This window comes from Chelmon rostratus, chromosome 9 (genome assembly GCF_017976325.1).
Source record: "Chelmon rostratus isolate fCheRos1 chromosome 9, fCheRos1.pri, whole genome shotgun sequence".
Lineage (NCBI taxonomy): Eukaryota > Metazoa > Chordata > Actinopteri > Chaetodontiformes > Chaetodontidae > Chelmon > Chelmon rostratus.
The window spans coordinates 27447520-27472016 of NC_055666.1; the positions used below are offsets into that span (position 1 = coordinate 27447520).

The 24497-nt window shown below is 44.3% G+C and overlaps 1 protein-coding gene across 1 annotated transcript in view; it reads left to right on the top strand.

Annotated features, from left to right (window-relative positions):
* Nucleotides 1-21408: 21408 nt before the first annotated feature.
* LOC121611855 (protocadherin-1-like) overlaps nucleotides 21409-24497 on the top strand; it is a 174582-nt gene continuing 171493 nt past the window's right edge. Inside the window, exons 1-2 of the mRNA XM_041944565.1 lie at nucleotides 21409-21920; nucleotides 22032-22130. The gene's annotated coding sequence lies outside the window, so the exon portion shown is untranslated. The remainder of the gene's footprint in view (nucleotides 21921-22031; nucleotides 22131-24497) is intronic.

Here is a 24497-nt window from a genome sequence, read left to right on the forward strand (position 1 = left end):
CTTTAGCACGCGTTTTGGTGCCCAAGAGGGCACTTTAGCACGCGTTTTGGTGTCCAAGAGGGCACTTTAGCACGCGTTTTTCCACAATTGGGCCACGAGGGGGGGCGGTCGCCCCCCCTGCCCCCCCTCTGTGCACGCCACTGATAGAAGGTAAACTCCAGAAACTTTTTTTTAAACAATATATTTATTGAAGTTTTTTGCAGATATATCAAGGTTGCACACACATATTTAACGGTAAACAAACAAATAAACAGACACTGGCTACATTCAGAATCATGAGGTGAGAGAAGAAATAGAAAAGAAAAATAAAGTGCAGCTCCTGATTGTGGTCCTGTACTGGGAGGAGTTATGTTGTCCCAGTTTCGCTCAGCAAGTTAGACAAATCTTTGTTCTTGATATACCAAATATAACCCCCCACACTTTCTAAAACATTTCTTGCTTATCTTTTAAAATATATGTAATTATATACGACATTTCTTTGAAGCACTAACTCTATTGATAAAATCTCCTGTAATACGGCTCTTACCTCCCAAAATTCATTTACTTCTGTACAGGACCATAGACGATGAAACGATGTACCCTTATCTCCTCCGCATCTGTTGCAGAAATCAGGTATCTGCATGTTAAATTTATTTTTTCTGGTGTAATGTACACCCTCATTAGCCAATTAAATTGTAGTAATTTTAGACGTGTGTTACTCGTCTGTGATTGGGCTACCTTACAGGCTGTGCTCCATTGTTCCACTGTCAGTTCCTCCTGCAAGTCAGAGCTCCATGCATTAAGCTTAGCAGTAGAGTTATCAGGAGATGCTGCCAACAGCAACTTATATCATTTAGATTGTCAGAAAGACCGATGAAAGACGTTCTTTGAAAAGCAAACAAACATGGCCGCCTGTGTCAGCCAAAGTGTCGTTCATTCAGATTTCAGGGATATTTATTGTCAATGTAGTATTGCTCATGTTTCTGGTTCTCAGCATTTCTGCAGATGAGCAACAGCAAAACTTCTGTTCTCCAAGAAAAGCACACACACACACACACACACACACACACACAAACAAAATCAGACCACAGCACATCAGTGTGTCATGCTGTCAGCGCATCTTGACATGTCAACTCCTGACAGGATTACACTTGTTGATTTGTTGATGGTATCACACACACACACACACACACACACACACACTGTCAGTTGTCACCTGATGCCACAATCCACCTCACAGGAAGCTGTCAGTCATCCTGACAGCCATATTGTTAGCAGCGACCCAGAAACAAAATGGCCTCTAAAAGAGTGTGTGTGCGTGTGTGTGCGTGCATGCGTGCATGCGTGCATGCGTGTGTGTGTGTTCTTTATCTGTTTTTTGCTGCAGCATCTGATCACATCCATCCTGTGATCTGTAAATCAAACTGTAGCCCCGCCCACAGCTAGAGCTCAGCTCACATGATTGGATACTGCCGTCTCCCACAAACTGATTGACAGGTCATTGGATAGAGTGACCAACAGCCACAGCTCAGCTCTTAATGCTTTCTGATGATGCTTAACATGCTTTTATGAGGAATGCTTGCAGCAAAACACTATTTCTATGTTTATATACCTACATACAGTATGTTCACCTATATTTTCACCATTAATTTAACATTAGTTGCTTGGCAACCAGTGGAGACTCCAGGAAGTGACTGGTTACCACCTTAAAATGGCAAACAGGTGTTTTTACTCATCCAATTTCATACAGATTAAACAAACATCATGCAACATTTTAATAAGTGAACTAGCTGATTCCCCGTTTCCAGTCTTTATGCTAAGCTAGGCTAACGTCTCCTGGCTGTAGCTTCATATGCACTGCACAGACACGAGAGTGGTATCAGTCTGAGCATGTAACCGTAGGCAAGAATACAAATTTCAGACTATTCCTTTTCTGTACATCCAGCAAAGAAGAACATAGTGGCCCCTGCAGACCTACAGAAGAGCAACGTGTGATATACTGTCAGTGCAAGTGTCCTGACAAATACACAAAAATACTGTGGAGCAATACACATGAAGTGAGGTGGAAGCTGCAAGACTTTGATCTTTGCGCTACGAAACTTGTTTCATGTGACTTTGGGGGCACATTTGTGTAACCTGATGAACGTCAGTCCAGTGTTCTCTCTCTTTTAGCTCTGCTTTTGGCCTCCACCAACTCCTGATGAATGCTCCCCTGTGTTGAGCAGCTAGCTGAGCAGTTTTACAGCTTCTTCTCTGAAATCAGCTGCCTGCTGCAGACAAAAATGACACTGAGAGTGAAACAAAACAGCAAAGTCGCTGAGCTGAAACTCAGTATAAAGCTCCATAAAGCCATAAAACCTTCACCAAGTAGTTTTCATGCTAAACCAATATCTGCACAACTAAGACCAGCTTGCCCCAGAACTGTTTTAATGACTCTCTGACCTTTGCTCCAGGTCAAATCAGTGCATGCTGTTTGTCTGTCCAGCACTTGTGTGTTATGTGGTGAAATAAACATTGTGTCACATGGGGGAGGTTATAGGACTCATAAACAGCTCAGACGGTGACAAAAATCTAATTATACCATGGTCTGGGTGAATACTCGATTCTGATTGGCTGCAGGGTGTCCGTTAAAAAGTGTTATAGGACACCTATAAAAGAAGTTCCGGTCAAATAGCCCGATTGTTCTAAATTATTGCGCTGGCTCAAACGCTAGTTGGTAACCGTGGCAACAGAAACTCAGAACATACGTTAACATACGTTATTTCACAGTTTATTTATCACAACGGCAAGACAGTAGACAAAACATGAGCGATTTTATAGTTTCATTTAACCTATTTGGTGAATTTGATCATTTTGAAGACTGGGAAGCAGCAGAAGAGAAAGAGAGAAGAGAATATAAGAAGGAGATGCGACACAAGGAGGTGACCCTGGAGGAACTGAACAATTTAGAGGATGAAAAGGACGAGGTAAACATGAAGAAAACCACGAAATGGGCAGTTAAAACATTTAGAGACTTCCTAGCTCAGAAAAAACATGGACATCAACTTTGAGAGCTACACTGCCACTACTCCCAGTGACATTTTGCGACTGTTTTATGCGTCTGTCCAGTCGACTAAGGAAGGAGGAGAATACAGTGCTGCCAGTTTATACACATTTAATGATCAGAATGAATTGTGGATAATATTTATAAAAACGATTGACTTACTCGCTGGATACCCATTTAATGATCAGAGTGAGGCTATTTCTTGCTATAGAAACGATTTAGGAAACTATCTGTGGACTTTGATTCTTTGAAACAAATTTTCGCATCATCCTCTGGACAAACACGAGCGGTAAGAGGCGCACTTGTCCTCTGAAATGATACTTTGTAACGTAACATAACTTTAAGCAATCATCTCACTTCCCTCCACTGATCAGGCCTAATATAAGAGCTGCGGCCGACTGAGCTGCAGGTTCTGTGGCCAGAGCTGGTTACCTTGGCAACGCGTCACAACGAGAGACATTAAATAGTCCGCTCAGCCGCTTCTTGTGAAAAACTTTTTAAACAGATTTTAACGTTAAAAAATAACATTAAGGTATTCATAATTGATTGACTATTTTTTTCATAAGTGACCATGGAATAAGCGGGAAAATGCCCTTCACATCGGACGGTTCACACCTCTGCGTCGTCCATTCATTTCTGATAATGGACACCTCGTCGGGCATTATCCCTTACATAAAATACACGTTTAAACAGAACATGAGGCTGAAATTTGCTCCGATATCTCAGTAAGTTTGGTTTCAAACCTCTCCAGTCCAGTGAAGTCTCTCCAGCATGCAGTGCACATGTCGCGTTTCCAGACTGGGATTTCATGCCAGACGGAACAACAATGACAACATGACACAACCACTGACTGATAGCATTTTCTAACGTGATGGTTATTGATCTGCAGTGAATACAGTTCATTCCCAGATGACTTTCGGACGAGGGCTGAGGTAATTTCATTTCGTGCCATTAAATACATGAGTGTAGTAAATCACTTCTGTCAATGCAAAGCAGAAAATGAGGTTTCTTTATTAGAAACGCGGCTGTAAGTGGGATCAAGGATGCTCTAGAAGATCCTGGTCTCAGCATAAATGCAGAATGTCTCGAGAGAGCTCTCAGTTATTCATGAGGTCCTGGCACTGGTCAGTTACCATTTATCAATAATGAATTCAAATGAAACTGAGCATGAATAACAGTTTGACAGCTTTTCTGTGCGTTCACTCACGGGGAACGATAGTCGCAGTCGTAGTAAGGAGGACGGCAGCCGCGGCGGAGCATCTTCACAGGTGATGCAGTCGAAGTCCAGCTCTATTTACCGGCTTCCACAAACCTCTGTTTCACGACGTATTTTCTCATAGACGGTCTCTGCCGCTGTGGACTGCTGATGCAGAGCACTAATGGGTGCTCTTACAGGGCAGAAAATGTGACTCAGTGCCCTCTGTGCTGCCCCTCCAGTGGAGAAAGCATGATGCAGGCCACTCTGCGGTGCCGTTTTAGAGAGGAAAATGTGATAAAGAAATGTGGAGAAACCGTGATAAAGTGCCCTGTGTGGTGGCCTTCCAGCAGGAAATGCATCACCACTTTCTACGCTCGACACTCTAACTTCACTGTGACTTCAAAATCCACTTTAGGTTGAAAATCCCAAACAATTTATACATGTGGCATCTAGGCCTGTGGTAGCATTGTAGCAGCTAACAATAGCTAAAGCGGTGGTAGTATGATAGTATCATAGCAGTTAGCATTGGCACCTAGCAGTTAACATTAACAGTATAGGTGAATCTAGCTTTATTGTCTTCTTCTGTTCCTCTTAGCAGGTAGCGGTTAGCATTTAGCATTAGCATTATCTAAATGGTAGCATTGGAATTGCATTGTCTTCTTCTGTTCCTCTTAGCAAATAGCGGTTAGCATTAGCATTAGCTAAATGGTAGCATCGGTACTGGCCACTACCTGGAGCATCTCTGGGTCAGTTGAACGTGGCAGTGCTGTTTGGATTGTGTAGGAGCAGTGTGAACTGGCACTAGGGGGGGGGTGACTCTGGGACGCCGGAGTTCACCGCCTAGCCTCCTGGAGGTGTCGTGGGACTAAGTAGGCGAAAGACTGTTGAAGGGAGGTGTCCACCTGATGACCCCCAGAGACGTGTAAGGAATCACTGCTCTTTGGCAGGTATAGAGGCAGATTAGAGCTCCAAGGTTCTTCACTGAGGGCTGCACAGTGGCTCGGTGGTTAGCAGCGTCGCCTCACAGCTAGAAGATCCCCGGTTCGATCCCGCCTGGATCTTTCTGTGTGGAGTTTGCATGTTCTCCCTGTGTAGCGTGGGTTTTCACCGCGTGGGTGAAAAGGTTAATTGATAACTCTAAATTGTCCGTAGGGTGTGCGTGGTTGTTTGTCTATAAGTGTAGCCCTGTGGTAGGCTGGCGACCTGCCTTCGCCCGAGAGATGGCTGGGATAGGCTGCAGCCCCCCCGTGACCCTGCAAAGGATTCAGCGGTGTATAGATAATGGATGGTTCTTCACTGAGAATGAATCCTCTGTTTGAGCACAAGCATCTTGTATTTAAATTAACTTATGCCCTCCACATACCTGAACAGCGGCGCATCAAACACAAATGTTTTTGGGATCGAGTAGTTGTGACCGTAGAGAACACGGCACATTTTTAACCACATTACTGACTTGGTTGGAAGGATGGCGGCGTCAGTCCACCACGCACAGATATCTGAGCGACTATCTGACGGACTTCTATGAATTCCTGTTCTGATATTCATATTCATCAGAGGATGATAAATGACTCCAGTGATGACTTTTCCCCTTGTTAAACCAACAGGTCCTTATCTCCAGAGGTTCATCAGAACCAGCTTTATTGGCCGAGTGTGTGCATACACGCGTACACGGAAGGGATTTGACTCCAGTTTGAAGTCCTGTGACAGGACAGGAGGGAGCGAGGAGGACGCTCACAGTGTTTCTGTTTAACACATAGTGACTCCACAGCATGCACACAAACAGCACTGCTCCGACATGTAGCTCTCATTTATTCATGTATTCATTGATTTTGGTGTTTAGTTAGAGGTACACAGTCAAAGATCTCAAACATGCATGTGGCTGTATGTCAGCCACATGCATGTTAGACATCCCGCCCAATGGCACAAAACATACAAACAAAACACGCGGTTCCTATGAATTGGACAGTTAGGACGTCCAGTGGTTTCAGCTTAAATCAATGGTTGGACTTTCTGTGGCTAATCAGCATGGAAGAAGCTGCACTGTGTGTGTTCTGTCTGAACAGGGGGGAGAAGGACTTGTGGGACACCACAAGGTCACTGTTGGACTCGCAACATTGTGCACCATTCTCTTTGTACTGGAACAAGGTCACTGTTGGACTCACAATATTCACTCCAGATCTCAACCAGCCCGTCGGTTCCTGTAATGTTAATAAAGAAGTTCAAACTCTCTGCGTTACGGAGCTGGACAAAGACGGGTCAGCCAACACAATGCACATGAAAGTAGGTGAAAGAATAACCCCGTATATGAATATTTATAAAAGAACAATGAACAACAACATAGAGTTTACAGCTCAGAACTGTACGAATACAACAGAGCGGAGTGCAAAGACTGCTGGAATAAATCCTGAATGATTAATGTAACAGGTCACTTTGTGGACCAGAAGTAGGAGGTTGTGTTCAGTGTGTGAATACATGTTATACAGTGGGCTTCGATGTGTGTTTGGGTGAGGGAAATGTCCGGAATGGAGGGAAAATTAGGTCATTGTGCCTTCATCATCCTCAGCCAAACAACGATGGATGGATAGATAGATAGATAGTCTTTAATAATTATAAATAATAATTAATGGTAATCAGCCCTCTGTTGGTGGTTGACCTCACTGTTACCATGGAGACCACAACACAAAAAACAAACAGAGGCTGCACTGTGGAGGTGTGTGTGTGTGTGTGTTTCATTTCATTTGAGACAAGCATAACGGTTCTGTAGCTGGCAGCACATTAATGTGTGTGTTGCATTAATGAGAAAAGATGATGACACACACACACTCTCAATGAATGGCTCACTCAGTGCTCAAGGGTGTGTGTGTGTGAGTTTTATTTTGTGTGAGTGTGTGTGTGTGTTTCATGCTGGGGGTGGAGCCAGCAGATTGATTGACAATATTTTCCAATGGGTGCCATGGTAACAGATGTTGAGGAGGAGGAGGAGAGAGTGTTGAGACAAAGTGGTTTAAATCTAACGTCTCTTCCTCTCTGTTCACATGATAAACATGTGTCATAAACCTGCCCAGTCAGCAGTTTGAGGGATGTGGACAAGTGATGTTACTGTAATGAGACAACTCTGTGTGACCTCTGACTGTCTCTGACTGTCAATACGACCCATCACCTGTCAGAGAGCTCAATGCACTGCCACTTAAAGGATAACTTTCGTTTTTTACAACCTGGACCTTATTTCTAGCATTAAATACGACCATTTAGACACCCATAGCTGTGCCAAACTACAGCTAAACTAGCCGACCGCCGGCTCAGAGGGGAATAGCAGCAGTATATCAGAACTAAATATTGGAATATGAACGAGTTTCGACGCAGATTATGCGTTATATAGAGGCTGCGCATGGATGCCCCGAGTACTCGCATTATACGGATATACGCGCCGCTCCTCTGGGGCTAATTTCTTCAAAACGACTCCAAATGCCACCAAAGTTGTCTGGGGGAGTAAATGGGCGAATTTAATGCTACAAATAAGGTCCAGGTTGTAAAAAACGAAAGTTATCCTTTAAGAGAACACATGCAAAGAGATAAAAAACAAGCAAATGAAGAAAACACTTTGGCCGAGCCCAGAACACATGCTCACAATGTAGAAAATGCCACAAAGTGAGAAAACAACCAAATCCAGAAACACGGCAGGCAGCTGCATCTGCAATGCATCATATTCTATAAGATCATCATTTCCAGCCAATCCAAGAGGCTTTTTAGCTGAAGGAGGAGACATAAAGGAGCTCTTCATCCTTCAGTTCAGCACAAACATTTCATTGATTCATTCATTGAGAGGTATAGAGACCTCACCTGTGTGGGGGCTCCTCCCACTGTGTTTCCAGCACTGATGGGATAATGAGCAGCATCTATCCAGGAGGCGTCAAAGGTCACATGACAAACAACAGGAGGCCGACCATTGTTTTTACACCTGTCTGTGTTTCCGTGACGCCCCGGCCGGTCAAACGCAGCGACCGCAGACCCGCCCACTCTCACCTCGCTGTTGATGTTTCGTCTGATTGGCCAACCCATCGGCCTGTTAATTATGCCACTTCATTTTCTCTCTACACAGCAATTAATACTGATTTGCATGCTTAAAAAGGACCTTTCAAACCCCTCCTCCTCCACCACACACACACACACACACACAAATAAGCACTGTCACCGTGGTTACTGCACCATGACAAGACAAACGGCAGCTCACAGCCTCACCGAGCTGCTTCTGACTAACTGGTTTCAGTTTATTAAAGGACCATTCTGGTGTTTTTGCACTTTAATACAGTAAAACAGTAGAAAGTGGTGGTGGTGGGGGGGGGTCCTTGTTGGTGCGTTCACAGAAACTCAGACTTTTTAGATTCTGCTGCTCTACTGAATTGAACTGATGCCAGAAATCAGTGCACAGATATAGACACCATAGAGGAAACTTTGGCTTTAGCTGTTTCTATTTAAAGGAGCAGCGTGAAGGATTTCGTTCTTCTAGCGGTAAACTGAACAGGGTTTGCCTCACCCTACCTTCGAGCGGGTGGGAGAACATACGGTGGCCACGAAACCCGAATAAATGTGAAGTGAAGTGAGGTTCTCTGTAGAGCCTGTGGTGAGCCTGTGGAGAGCCTGGTCCATGGCAGAGACCGCTTCCCTCTGTAGATCATTCTAAGGTAATGAAAACACAATTATTCTTCCTGTCAGGTGATCAAACACGAATGAAAACATACTTGTTAATGTTATATTCAGTTTCTGCCAATAGAAATCCTTCACCTTTAAAAACCAGATGCAAGTTGTGAAGTTGGATTTTGGATTTTTAGAAAAGTTCCTGAAAAAATAATTATGGAATCTTTATATCAGCTGCAGAAAAAAAACTGTGTATTTTGTCTATTTCAAGAGATATAAATTAGCTGCATTAGCTATAGAACTATGTGGAATGTAGTCTTATTAACTAAACAGAAAACAAATCAATAAATGTTCATTTTGTATAACAGACTGTTATTCCAGCATCTCGTCACGCCACTGAGGACGCTCTTTATTGTCCCAGACTTCACCTGCAACAGTTAGCATGGAAGTAGCATCAGTGACATTAGAGGAAACACAACTTGCCCTGTAAAGCTCGACTCCAGTGAAATCTCATTGAGTCGTCTTTTGTTGTAAAATAAAATGCTCCTTTCACATCGTGGAGGCCAGAGAAGACAGATGGCTTTCTTCTAGCTTTACCTTATGCTCAGGGCACAATAAAACCATAGAAAACACTCTTCTGTTCTCTGAGCAAAGCCCATAATAGAAGTATCACACACTATTCACACAATATGCTGAGAAAAGAAGGCTGCAGAGATTTTAAATGGTGACTGGAAAATATGCAAGATTCAATATGCTAATCGTTTATAACTGACTAGTCTAATAGCTGCTGCTGATGCAAATGTTTATCTGTTGATTCAGTTATTTGTACATGTGTGAGGAGGAGAGGAGAAGGCAGGGCTCAGATTGTCATGCTCACTTATGCCAATTAGATAAAGATTAATTTGATAAGAGAACGTTGGTTTGATAAATAAAAAAAAAACCTGCACAAACCTGAAAGCACCATTCTGTCAGTCCTCTAACGCCGTCCTCCTCATCCTTTCTTCCACCTCCTTTTGTGTTGCAGGTCATCCGGCTAACGGGTTAATTAGCTGAATAAAGTGCTCTGCGGAGGAAATGTCAGGCTCACTGGCTGTGGTTTGACTTCCTGGATGGGAGGTTAAAGGTTGATGCTGGGTTTACTGAACTTTTTCCCTCTCACCTTTATCTAAATGTCATCCAGGAGCCATTAGCGTGGGCTCCACCGGGCGCCGCTTCATGTGGCGGGCTGAAGGCGAGACGTCCTTGCCATCGCTGATGGACCGAGCGACCCCCGAGACGCCCCTGAACGCTCAACCAGCGTGAAACCTCCGAGGTTCAACAGGACGCCAAGAGGAGTCTTCGCTTCCTGTTTCTGAAGGTCCTGCGGGATAATGACGCGTTCATGACTTCAGGATAAAATGGTAATTTTCACCACCCACAAGAATTCAAACCTACCTGATAGATTTCTCACAGTTATGATTCATGCTCCAAAGAACATGATCCTTTATATCAGTGACCCTGATCTTTCCAGAGACCAGGACTGAACTAGCGCTCCATGACGGGGTACATGGAAAACCAGCAATTGGATTTAAATGACGTTTTTGGTGAAAGTACCTGCAGAGATTGTTGACCCCTGACCTTTCTTCTAGTGACATCATCAAGACACATTCTCCACTTAAAAATATCTTCAGGACAGACTTCTTTTTAAGGCTCCCCAGAATATAAATGGTTGGCTGCTTTAAAGGATAACTGTCGTTTTTTACAACCTGGACCTTATTTGTAGCATTATATACGACCATTTACTCCCCCAGACAACTTTGGTGGTATTTGGAGTCATTTTGAAGAAATTAGCCCCAGAGGAGCGGCGCGTATATCCGTATAATGCGAGTACTCGGGGCATCCATGCGCAGCCTCTATATAACGCATAATCTGCGTCGAAACTCGTTCATATTCCAATATTTAGTTCTGATATGCTGCTGCTATTCCCCTCTGAGCCCGTGGTGGTGATGTTATCAACATCTGGCGTCTCAAGACAACTACCTCTGACGTGGATGATGTCATTACCGAACGCCGCGCGCTGCGAGCAGCCAGCCACAACACGGCTGACTCTGCGGCGGTCGGCTACGAATACGCAATAACGAACCACAGCTGTGCCAAACTACAGCTAAACTAGCCGACCGCCGGCTCAGAGGGGAATAGCACCAGCATATCATAACAAAATATTGGAATATGAACGAGAGTCGCCACAGATTATGCGTTATATAGAGGCTGCGCATGGATGCCCCGAGTACTCGCATTATACGGATATACGCGCCGCTCCTCTGGGGCTAATTTCTTCAAAATGACTCCAAATGCCACCAAAGTTGTCTGGAGGAGTAAATGGTCGTATTTAATGCTAGAAATAAGGTCCAGGTTGTAAAAAACGAAAGTTATCCTTTAAGTCAGTACTTGGTCCATTTATTGATTTTACAGCAGAGGCATGACATGTGTGAACATGTTCTCTACACGTTCTACAGCAGGCTGGTAGGCCATCACAAAGAGGCAAAGTTCACTGGTGAGTGTTTTTTCCTTTTCAGGTTGTTTCATTTAAAGAATTTGAAACGCCTGAAGAGGTTAAAGTATTCAGGATTTCACACAAAAAAAGCAAAAAGTATTGAAAAGTAGTTCTTAAGTATTGATAATTATTTTGAAGTCATTTTACTAACTTTTAAAGGGATCTTTGAGCTTCACCTCACAGAGACGTATAAAATATTATTCACCTTCTGCACCATGACAACTCTAGTGTCAGGGGTAGCGAGTTACAAAGTAACAAATTACTGTAACGATATTACTTTTTTGGGTAACGAAGTAAAGTAACCCATTACTCTTAAAATATCGGTAACTAAACTACTTTACTAGACTACAGGAACAAGCTTTCCTGCGTTACCTTGGCCGTGTTTGCCTGTGCTGTGTCTGTCTCTTTAAGTGGCGCAGGAATTATGTGCGTGCTGCGGCTGCTGTCTGTGTGCGTGCACGACGCCTGCTGCATAGAGATCGGGAGGGGGGCGAGTGACGTTGCTGCCGGTACGAACAGGAGAGAGGGAAATGGAGACGGAGACGGAGACAGAGACTGGGGGCTTCGGCCAGTGGCGATATTCCCACTACTTTCCGTTTATAGCTCGAAAGGACAAAAATATTGGAGTGAAATGCACTCTATGCCCAGGCGACAGGCTCCTTTCAACTGCTTCAAAGTCAACGAGCAACCTGTCCAAGCATTTGTCATCCCAGCATGGCAACTCAAAACTTGTAGCAAAAAATCCTCGCCGGTCATCTGCAGGAGTCGATGAGCAGCCGACCCCTTCTAATAGGTTCAAGAGTTTGTGACGGCTGTCAGATAAAAGATTTGAAAGACTTTTACTTATGCGATATAATCGTTATTTTGAAGAATAGAGAGAAAAATTGGGATAAAGTTGCACTTCTTGTTCTCTCTGTTGCACTTTGTTTCCTGCATTGTGATAATTGAAACACACAATATTTCATTAATAGGTTCAAGAGTTTGTGACTTTGTGCGTAACCAGCTTTATACAATAAACACTAAGTGTTGACAGAGCTATGATGTTTGTCCTGTATCTACTTGGTAAATTAAGAAATGGGAAAGTAAAGTAATAAGTAGTGAAGTTACTTTTCAAATGCAACTAGTAAAGTAATCTTTTACAGATATCTGAGTTACTCTCTGCACGACTCTCGCTGGATGGAGTGAGCCGTGTGGATTCCAGCAGTATGTGAACGACGTCTGAAAACAAAGGGCACAAATTGTGGCGCAGATTGCATCAGTTGGATTCAGTGGATCAAACAATGAAACAGGAAATCCCAAAAGAGTTTCTCTCACTTTGCACACGGCTGCTCATCACGCACTGTGTGAGCGTCAAAGCGTGCTCAGAGTGAAGGCAAAGTTAATTTTCCTCTCACTTTATGCAAATCTGAGTGTTCTGAGTGTTGTTTTTTTTGTCGGTAAACCAGACGTTCCAGGATATAAACTGGGACTGTTTCCAATTAGTAAATATTACTTTAGGGCCCCGTTAATGCGCTATTGTTTCTGCGTCTTCTCCTCGGTTCCATGGGGGAAAAGAATACTCAAACATGTATAGACGTACAACACGCAATCCACAATATTAAGTTCAATCAGTGCCCCACTGCTGCCCATAATACCACATTCACTTCAACTGCACCAGAAAGAATAACACTGATTGCTGCAGCTCATAGTTTGCTGCGTAGTTTTAATGTGGCTCATTAGGAGCCTTTTCAACGGTTTCTTCTCTACAAATGTTGTTTGGTGCTTTTATACCAGAGAGCAGATTATTCCATTGAAGAACTGTGCTGTGCATGTCTGCTGCATGAAAACACACAGCGACGCCCCCCCCGTTCCTTCTTTGTGTGTTTTACACAACAACAGCACAACATTCCCACCTTGAACACGCCCCGTTAAAGGCCCTCGGCGTGGAGCCACTCTGCTAGAATGGCTAAAAAAAAAAACAGAGCCAATGATATCTTACATCCAGCCACAGGTACCCCAGAGACTTCAGCATTATCAACTTCCAGCAGAGATTCATTATTTATGCTCTACACTTCACACACACACACACACACACACACAACCTCTGGAGGTTAATCTAATTTGTAAACTGTGTGTGTGTGTGTGTGTTTGTGTGTGTGAGCAATTTGTCACTCTTTCATACTGCAAATATTTCATTAGTTGACGCGGCTTTGGTCTTTTTTCGTTTCCTTGTTCTTCTTCTGTCACGCTGAACTAAAAGCTCTAATTTATATTAATGTCATATATTATTTTTTCTTTTTGCGTTCCCGCTGCAGTTATGTGATGTCTCCCCCTGCTCGGTTCTTCTGTGGTTTCCTGTTACTGTTTGTTGCTACAACGCGCCGATTTCCCCTCAGGGATCAATAAAGTTTCATCTGATCTTATCGATAGATGTTTACTGTCGGTGTCTAATTAATTTGGCTCGTTAGCAGCAGGTAGCCGCCGCAGATTACAGATTACAGTCTATTCATCAAAGCGGGGCGAGACGAGCCCGCTGAATGTAAAGCAGCTTCCCGCTGGAGGAGGAGGAGCTGCTGGGTGGAGCCATCGGCCGCCTCCCGGACGACCTCTGACCTCCAGGGTCTCGGTGCTGGACTCCAGGTCGAGGCAGGAGCTCACCTGGGAAGAAACGTTGAGCTGAATCCTCCTGTGTGCTGATTTATTCATCTTCAGATGAGAAGAGGGATTTCAGTTTCAGGTTGTCTGTGTGTGCAGGGTGTTCAGCCTCACTCAGCATTCCTCAAGATCCCCCCCAAAACCTAATCTGCATTTTTTATTTCTTATGCTGTTTGGCTAAAGTACGTGGTCCACACTGCAGTGTAGTTCTGGTCTGGGTCTGTCTTTCCTGGTTTGGTTCCTTAATACTCTTGAGGGGAAATCTACAGCATACAAAGACTTTTCCAACATGTATTTATTTTTATTTGTGCGTGCCGCTGCTGCAGTCCTTGCTGTGAGCGTTTGGATAAAGTGTTTTTTCCTTCTCAGACCCTTTTATTTAAACAGGGTTTCAGAGGCCGGCAGAGGAAAGAGATCCAGTATTTTTAAAAGAAGCTGCTCTTACTGGGAACCAGTGCTTCAGAGAAAGTGTTCTCCCAGCTTTGCTTTAAGAGTTTGTGTTCAGACAGCGTGTATACAGCAGCTCCATAAAGAAATGGTTCGCCTGTTTGGTGTGGAAGCACCCGGACCTCGACCCCATCCAGCACCTTTAGGACCTTTTGCTGTCGTTTTTGGACACTTCTGCAAAACTCTGGATCGTGTTCAATGGCAACAACTTTCACATGCAGTGCGGACATTTCTAAAAGTTTGGCTTTCTGAAATATCTGCACCTGGCAGCTGTGTCGTGGTCCAGGCTGTGGGTTCTGTGGTCGCCGTTGATAAAATGGTGACGGCTAATTTCAGGTCTGCGACAGGACGAATGGGAGCAAATCTCTGCAGCCAAGTCGTGTCTGGTTTTAGGCTCCCACCAACACATGTGGGTGGAACATTTGGGTGTCCGCATATTTTTGGCCAGGCGGTGGAGAGCTTTCATGTGTCTCGAGGACAAGTTGGAACCCGGTGGCTCGGGTCACGTGGGTCCTTTCAGCCCACAAGTGTCTGGAGGGAAATTTTTAATAATCGTTCCCTCAAATGAGTCATTTGTGCTCTGAAATTACAAATCGTTCCTGGAATTCCTCGCTTGGGACTCTTATTTTTTGCCTTACTTTCATATATTGGACCATTGAATTGCTTCATTCATTCCATCGCATTAATAATTCAATAATTCAGTTCAATAATTAATATTGTTATCAGCGCCTTTCCATTTGTCCCTGCCCCCCCCGACACCTTCACTTTGGACCACTTGGATTAATACAGTTTAACTTTGTTCAAACTCTGATTGGATGTTTCTCACAGAAACGCTCTCTGGGACTCGTAGTCAACTTCGCTCCTGGAGTACAGTCTAATCAATGAAGCAGAACCAATTTTTTACAGCACCGTTTCTCTTTGTTTTATGATTAATGATGATTATCTGCGGAGGATTATAACGATTCTTGTTTTTCTGTCACGATAATTAGCTTCATTTCCAGTCAGACAACAACAGTCGGAGTCTGTCTGTGTTTTTCACGCTCGCGTGCTGCTTTTAGTCCGTCTGTCTGCAGGCGTGACACGTTTCCTCTCCTGCACGTTCCAAATGGCGGCAAACACGAGAAGCAGCTAAAAACAAATGGGAGACAAGTCGAGTTTTACCCCTAATTGCTTTAAAAACGCAAAAAGTAAAGTCTCATGTTTTACATTAATTTATTATTGTAAAACAAGCTTGATTTTTTTTTAACAGTGGTTTTAATGAGCAGTAGTGGAAGATGCTCTCACATCATTTACTTAAATAAAAGTAGAAGTACCGTTGTCTGAAAATACTCTATTACAAGTAAAAGTCCTGAATTCGAGATGTTCCTGTAAGTAAAAGTACAGAAGTATTATCAGCAAAATGTACTTAAAGTAATAAAGTTATGCAGATTGGCTTTCACAGTGTGATGTTATTATGAATTATTCTGTTATTCAGTGTTTATCACTAACAAATTCACTTTCTTACTCTCCAACTGATGGTTCACGACATCTTTATTTATAACTGTTGCTCCAATACTTGTTCTGAACACACCGTAAGAGCTAGGAAGTAAATAAACACAACAGAAATATTACTTTACTATTCTAATTTTAAAATATGAATATCTGTCCCTTTGAGCCTTATAATCTTCCAATAATATTTAACCACAATTCAAATGCATTTTACTTTAATTTAAAGCTGAAATCTGAAAATGAACTAACCTTGCTATTTAAGTAAAATCATGAAATGACCCTTTTTTAACCTGTTCTTACAATTACTGACAATCTCCAATAGAGTACTATGATGTAAGCAAGCATATAACCAAATTCAACCAAAGAATAGCAATGACAACAAATCTCGATGCATCATGGCTAATATAGCCGTTTAGCTAGCCTACACATACGAGCCTACTCAATATAAACTCTGAACAACTTCTCAGAAAAGGCTTTATAACGTGACTCAAAGCTGCTCACAAATGACACAAACACAGACAAACCTTGTGCCCTTTTCAACCAGGTGCTAAGTAAACAAAAGCGTGACGTTTCCCCTCATTTGGAAGAAGCACTTGCACATGTTTACCGTCATATACGTCTTTTCTACTTCCTACCGCATTCCGCCTTCAAAATAAAAGCACCAATTTTTAGAACTTAACCAAATCAAGACAAATCAACAAAGATCACAAGAAAACATTAATAAACTGACACATGTCACCATTTAGGTCATTTACATTCACGTCAGAGCATTTTAATGTCGTGGAGCCAGTTTGAGATTCGTTTTCAGAAGCTCCGTTTGATGCACACGAGGCCATAAATGTCTTCATTTTTGGTTTTAAGCGAGTAACCACGGAGACGTTTAGGGGAAGTTGCCCGGCAGCAGACGTGCGTCGCCATCTTGGTGTGCACGGAGACCAAAACGGAGCAAAAAGAGGCGTCGTCAGATGAAGCAGATTTCGTGTGGAGGCTGTTGCAGGGTCACTACCACAGATTTAACTGTACAGTTACCTCTGTAGTGTTGTGCTTGTATTACTGTACAGGCTTTTTAAACTTGTGTACATTTATAGACCCAGACAGACTCATCGGCATGTACTCATATCGATGGACAAATGGATTTAACAACACGTAGTCGCACAATAAACACACAAATAACATCTATCAGTTTGAAATCATCAATAACAACAAAATAATGAACATTATAACTTGTGGTATCACTTTGCAGCTGAGACCAAAGGAAACTTTTAACTCTGTGAACTAACTTCATAACCACGATTATGAATGTGAGCGCAGCAGACCTGAGCTGCAGAGGACAGGCAGAGAATATTGATAAGGATATTACAGCCGATCAGTCGGGGGCCACACAGGCCGAAGGGTTAATTACTGAGAGGGATGCTGGGAAACAAAGTCGACCGCGGTGGTTTAAACTCCTCTGGAGACGAAGCTGCCGCGGCGTGTCTTCAGGAAGACGACGAGGAAAAACAAATGGAGGAAACAGACAGAGACTAAACGGTATTGACATCGCTGTTGGCTGCTTTGTTTAAGCTGCCTGTCGGTGGCGGATGGGTGGGGTTTGTTAACACAGAACAAAACCAGCGACAGGAACATGTTGGGTCATTTATTTAAAATATATAAAGTGTAGTTTTTTGTTTTTTTTTTACAGTTTTGTCAATGGCACAGATTTGTCACCTTTTAAAGCGACGTATCCTTTCATTTCTTGTAGTTCAGACTCTTTATCGTGCCTCATGTCATCCGTCAGATAAGACTCACGCTTCACGTCTGTGAGCGCTGACCCTCACCTGCCGGAGCAGCTCTTGTTGTGGTTCGGCTATGGACAATAAAGGTTTTTTGTTTTTGTTTTTTTTCCCCTGGAGAACAGTTGTGTTTTACTTAATTTTGAAAAGGCAAAGTCATGTTTCAGGAGGCCCTGAAAGCCCCACACACCCAGGAGGCCCTGAAAGCCCCACAATCCTACAGCTGTTTTTCAGTAATTTGATAAATTATATATTTCATCAGAGCGTTTGCGCCATCATCTCAGCGACGCCAGCCGAGGGAGAGAAGATGAGTCCAAAATGGAGGAAACTATCATAGCTTGTTAGCTGTGTGTCACCATCCCGTTTAAAGGAGTACATGCACTGCTATGACATAACAAAAAATAAAAGAAGATTTCCATTTGATTACCAGAAGGCACATAAATTGAGCACACACACATGTGTTTAATTTCCTGAAGATGAAATCAGCGAGCGAATGCTAATGGAAACATGGAACAACAACAGATTTAATGTAATCTGTGGCAAACAGGAGCACAGGAGAGAGGATCGTGACAGATTGTGGACAGAAAGGAAACGTATCCAATGAGAAAAGTTCTCTAACCTCAAAGCGATGAGCCCAAAATGCAAACAAGCCCTCCAACCTCAAATACTGCAAAAATAAATGTGCTAATGTTGCATCGTATGAAGCAAAAGGACCCTCCACCCTGTGACTTGATCCAGGTGTGTCAGAGAAGGATGCTGCAGGTCAGGCAGCGTGTTCGCAGTCCGTCGCTGCGTCTGCTGCAGTCTGCAGTTTACACCAGGAATGTGGTGGGAAATGAAGGGTGTGTGAACCCTCGCACATGAGCCGCAGCGATGTTCATCAGCCCTCCCTTTCCTGTGATCTTGCTGTCTCTGTAATTAACCAAAAGTACAAACTGCTATTTACTGAAACCTTGATTAGCATGGCGGCGAAATAGCTGCAGTAAATATTGCTCAGGAATGTCGAGCGAAAAAGAAAATAAAACCTCTCACAGACTGTTATTAATTTCAGTTCTGAACATCCCAGATAGAAACGTTCAGCTCCCCAGGAAGCCAAAGAGAAAGCTCCGTCACACTGTCGGCTCACGCAGGCGTCAATCAGCTCAAACTGTAACTAACGAGGGCTACAGGGCCAAAATCTAAAGTAAAAACACACCTGTTTAATTAATGATTGAAGGTACGAGTTACTTTCCATTTTGATATTTTTAGGGTGTGCAGGAGAGTGCAAAATAATAAAAAAAAAAGCAGCACAGGTGGATAAAACCTGAAGCTTTATGTTACAGTAACTGCTTTCTAAAGCCCCACAGACCAGCCGCTGCAACATAATGTCCCGTGAAAAGTCATCATTGCTAACGTTAGCTGCTAACAGCGTTCTCACCTGCAGTATGCGCAGCGAAGAAGCGATGTCCGCGTTCGTCAGCGTGCACAGCAGGACGTTCATGTAGCTGGTGTCTGTCTTAGATTCTGGAACAAACTGAGGTCAGGTGTGATCAGGGATCACGGCTGGACGCCGCCTCTTGTCGTGGATTTTGCTCTATCGTCATCACGTCGTCGGACAGGTGATGCTCCTCTTCCTCCACCTTCACTCAATCCTTGCATTCAGAGCCGACTAGGTGTTATGGAGGTAGAAAGAGTAGAAGTACAGTTATAAAAACATACTGTTTTACTCAGCAGTGTTACTTGTAGTGCATTACTACCCTCCCCTGCTGCAGGGTTTACTTCACCTCTGATGATTATCAAAAGAAAAAACAATGAACACCTGAGTCCCACTCTATCTGCATTAAAGAAATGTAAAACAGCTATGCTTTTACCAACTACATTTCCCATGAGTCTTTGAAATGTGTGTCTGCTGTCAAACAGTGGTGGCAATCACATGATATAACACCATGACGGGGTGGAGGTGGTTTAAGTACATTCATAAAAGTAAAGTTAAGAGATATTTCATTGTTCTATTCTATACTTCTTTATAGTCTGCTTCATTTTCACCACATTCCAGACGGAAGAAATATTTTTTACTACTTTTTACTCCACAACACATATTTGCAAGTACAATACACATGATACTGCTGTACGTGTGTGTATGTATGTGTGTAAAACAGTCTGCACGAGGCCATTCTGCTTTATACACACACAATTATTTCTTTTTAAGTCAAAACAATCCTGAGAAAAAAGATGATTTAACAGGAATCAGTCATGTACATCATTATGTTTACTTACTACTGCATGAGGTACTGCATTACTGCATGAAGTACTTGCAGAATTCTTCAGAGATTATTGTGACAGCTTGGCCTAAATGTCAACGCACACTGCAAAAATAATCTCCTTATCAAGTTATTTTGTCCCTGAAAGTCGGATATTCTTACCTTGTTCCAAGTATTTTTTGGATATACTTTAATTTTTCTTGTTTCCAGTGCAGCATTCTTTCTTGATGCAGTTTAAAGATGATAATTTCTGAAAAATTCAACAAAAAAATAAAAAAGAATACCCTTCACAGACTGACATGTTTGTTTGATTTCACTTCAGGTTTTTAGCGCTCAGTTAAGACAGAAAATTATCGGTAGGATGGAGATTGTTTTGTAGTGTAACAGTAATACGTGCCCCCAAAAAGCAAAAGGTGAAATACATTTTAAAGAATGGCTTTTAATTCTTTTTGAATGATGCATTTGGATTAGCTCACTAAGATGATGCTGAAACTGAGGCAGCCATATGCAAAAACATAATCCATATGTTTTGTGTGTAATATCACTGCAGAGTAAGCTGCTTTGAGAACAGCCTCCCTCCACCGCATGCTGCGGCGTCTTCATACAACAGGCACTGCTGTTATAACAGCCTTCGTGCCAGATAAATATCAGTATATTTTACACTATAGACTCCATTTTGTTATCTTTCCCCTGCCGTCCCTGCTCCACAGTGGCGGGAAAAGCCTGCACTCTGAGCTCGAGCTCTCCTCGCTCAGCCTGCCCGTCACGTGCCGCGTCTCGCCTGTAGGTGGCGCTCAGAGCGCGAGAGACGGCCGCTTCCCGCCTCTCTGTGGCAGGACGGAGCTGGAAGAGAGAAAGGTAGAGAGGCGTAGAAACACGTTTAAAGAAGGGAGAGAGAGATGACAGAAAAAAAGGAAAGAGGTATAAGCATGGAAGCATTTATTTACTGTATATATTTATGTGTGGGTGGAAATGGAGGGAGGGAAATCCTACAGTTGGGGTTTGAGCGTATGAATCGGAGAGTATGGCGGCGGATGAGTCTCCTGTCACAGGGCAGCCTGTGTGAGCGTTTTTAATCCCTTTAACCGCAGTTACTCCCCCTTTACATTTAATTTTGGGTGATGGAGACTCGGACCTGCGACTCCGAGCTGACTCTGCCGCATACAGTCACAGTTTAACCGGCGAGAAACAGAAAAGCACACCAGCGCCGGCTCCGGTTGTTCACAAATGGCAGCTAATAGAAGTCGCCGTAAAAAAAAAATGACAGAAAATGTTGGGAAATCCAAGAAGAGTTAGTTGTTGGGGTGGATGCTCGCTCCGCCCCCCTCCCCCGGTATAGTGTATAGAGAGTGTATGGGGGAGGGAGGGGGGAGGATGGGGGAGAGCTTAGTAGAGAGAGAGAGAGAGAGAGAGAGAGAGAGGGAGAGGGAGGGAAGCGCGAGCGCAGCCGTTTGGAATCACTCCACTTTCTCATCACACACGGTGCAGCCGCGCGACCTGCTCCGTGCTGGACCGGGAGGCGGACAGAGTTTGAGGCGGCAGAGCGGTGACCGCGCGTCGGGGTGGAAACTAACCGGACGACCGCTGCTTGCAACTCCCGGACCTAGCGGACCTAGTGTTTCTTGCTTGGGTGATTTTTAGCCGTTTTTCCTTTTTCAAAAAAAAAAAAAAAAAAAAAAATCCTCCCCCGTCCCAGTCCTCCGTCCGCTTACACCACCATCACCACCTCCACCCCACTGTCTCCCAACGCGTGCCATCAGCGGAGGATGCTGTTGCTGCTGTCGGTACAAGCCGCCCGGTGGTAACGTTCGCCCCTTCACGGAGTGAGTGACCCCGGTCCGGACGGGTGTTCCCCCGGCTGGTCTCCAGCCCCAGCCGTTCCCCCGGAGAGAGGAAGGACCTCTGGGTTGACGCGCAGCACTGGTCACGACAGTAAAACTGGACAGAAATTGTGAGAGGATTTGGAGGAATAATTACCCCTGTCTGTCCGACTGGATTGTTTGATTTGTTTTGAGCTCTCTTTTTCGGCGTGGATTGTGAATTTCGGGTTTTTTTCCCGAAGGTTTGGAGCGGCTCCGCCTGGGTACCGAGGAGGAGCGGCGCCTGTAGCCGGGCTGGAGCGCTCAGAGCTGGGGAACCGCGCGGCTCTCACCCGGTCCAGGTAGGAACTTCTCTCCACAGATCGGGTCCACACCGAATTGTATTCTTAGATCTTTACATAACACAATTCCCGTTACATATTTGAGATATTTTCATCTAAATCCGCCCGTCAGTGTGCTAATCTGTAGGAGACGCTTTACGCACGATAATAGGAGGAGAATATTCACTTTATTTTCCATTTCTCCTGGATGAGCACTTGCACCTTAATTAAAAAACACATACTCGATGGAGCATCAATCTCTGCAGGCGCACAGGAGCAGCTGTTTTTAAAACACTTGTTGGTAAAATAACGCCATTTAAAACAAATGAATGTTCATCTTCCGAGTCTAATCTCCTCTGATGGGTATTTTACCTATATTACACTACAGTGATATTGATCCATATCGATCCCCTCCGTCCTCAACATTACCTCAATGTCTGTCAGTAATAAAATACGGCTTCCTGTGGGTCACTCCGGGTTTCCTAACCTCTCTGAAACTGAAAAATCACTACAGTACTCCCGTTCAGTGCATTTCAGGAAGAAAGTACAGTCGGCTGTGTGCACAGCTCCCTATAGTGCATATAGGAGCATCATCACAGTTGGGTTTCATTATGGCTCCAGCTGAGGCTTTAAGAGTTCTGCAGGGACTCAGTCTATGGAGAAGGATATAAAATGGCAGTAAAAAAGCTCGTCATAATAATCAGAGGTTTGTCTTCACACTGTAATATTAGAGCTAATCTGCCTTCAGGGACTCCTGGGGCTGCTTAAAGCAACAATACAACAGTCCATTCATCTGAGGCTGCTCATAAACCAGTCACACAGGCGAGGGAGCATACGCCTCTCTCCATATCTATTCCTCCGTCACTGTCACACAGCACCTGAGGCCTCTTGGGCACCTGTAGCATCAGATTTAACACCGTTTCCCTTCACGTTCGTCCCCCTGCAGTGAGCTGTACTTCTGTTAACATGAGCTTAAATCCAAATAAAGGCGGTGGAGTTTCAGTGTAAACTGTTAAGGTGGACGAGGGGGGCAGGTGTTGATGATAATCCGCCACCGCCGAGCAAGCGCGCGTCACCACCTGGGAATCCAGTCCATCCGGTCCCTCCAGTCTCCGGCTTTCCAGTCCTCCTCCTTCCCTGTGCTGTGCTGGAGGGAGAGACGGAGGATGGGCGTTCGACCTGCTCTACATGGGAGAGAGAGACAGAGAGGGCGGGTGGGGGAGTTGGGTATTTACATGCAAACTGCATCTGCCTTTCCCTGACAGAGAGTGGGCTGTAGTAGGAAACGCCACCGCCGTCGCTGTGGTCGTTCTTAAACGTCCCCTTCAGGAGTGCCGTGTGAACGCTCTGCTGATGTTTCCTGAGCGCTCATGGGAAACGAGCATGTTTCTGTTCCGTCACTTGACCTTTGACCCCGTTCCCTATTTCCCTCTCATCTCGCTTTTTATCATTTCTTGTGAAAGACTTACGACGTGAAGACACTTAAACAGCTCACGAGGCTCAGCCTGAAACTCGTTGCAGTCACATTCGGCTTCAGCAGAGATGCTGCGCAGCATAGCTGAGCGGGGCCGGTGTATTCCCTGGAGGAATAGGACTATCCGCTTTCTGCGTTGGTGGTAACTTTGCTAAAAATGCAAATTTACAGCAGGCGTTTTGGTTTCCTCGCCTCTAAAACTGGTTAGAAAAAGATAGGGCTTTGTTGCTCGTGGCTTTAAATTGCAGTTAAACATCTTCACTCTACATTACTGTCAGAAAAAAATGTTCTGCAAACACATAAAAAGCTCATGGAAGCCACCGAGGCTCACGGTGTGGTTTTTGGTCAAACTGGAGGGTTTTCCCCTGTGCGTTGTATCGGACATCCGCTCCGATTTCTGCCGCTGTAAACGTACATTCAGGTTTGTTTTTCCGTATCAGTGGATGAGGTGGAGATGCTCTCACTGAGGTTTGCGGCCGGTTTGGACGGCGGACCCTGCTGTCACCCGATCTTCTGCCGCCGTGGTGTCGAAGGGCGAGGTCTGAGGTTTAATACCAAGCTCTGGGATTCCTCTGTGCCTCCTTTAATTTGGAGGAGCATCCATCCGATTCTGACCAGATAAAACAACAACAAACGTCACGGTCGTCCACGGCTCTGCGGGAGGCGGGGGGCTGGGGGGCGCATGGAGGATTAGTCAGCGGGGAGAGGAAGAGGATCAAATGAAAAGAAAAAGACACGGAAGAGGAGGGAGGTCGAACAGAGTCCGTTCTGCACATTCCTGTGTAAAAATTGGAGATCTGAGCGAGCCGTGTTGCTAATGCCCGTCATTAAAATGGGAGCTGGGAGAGTGGAAGGGGGTTCGGTGTGTGAAATGGAAGCACGCACACACACTCACATCCCCGCTCGGCAGAAGA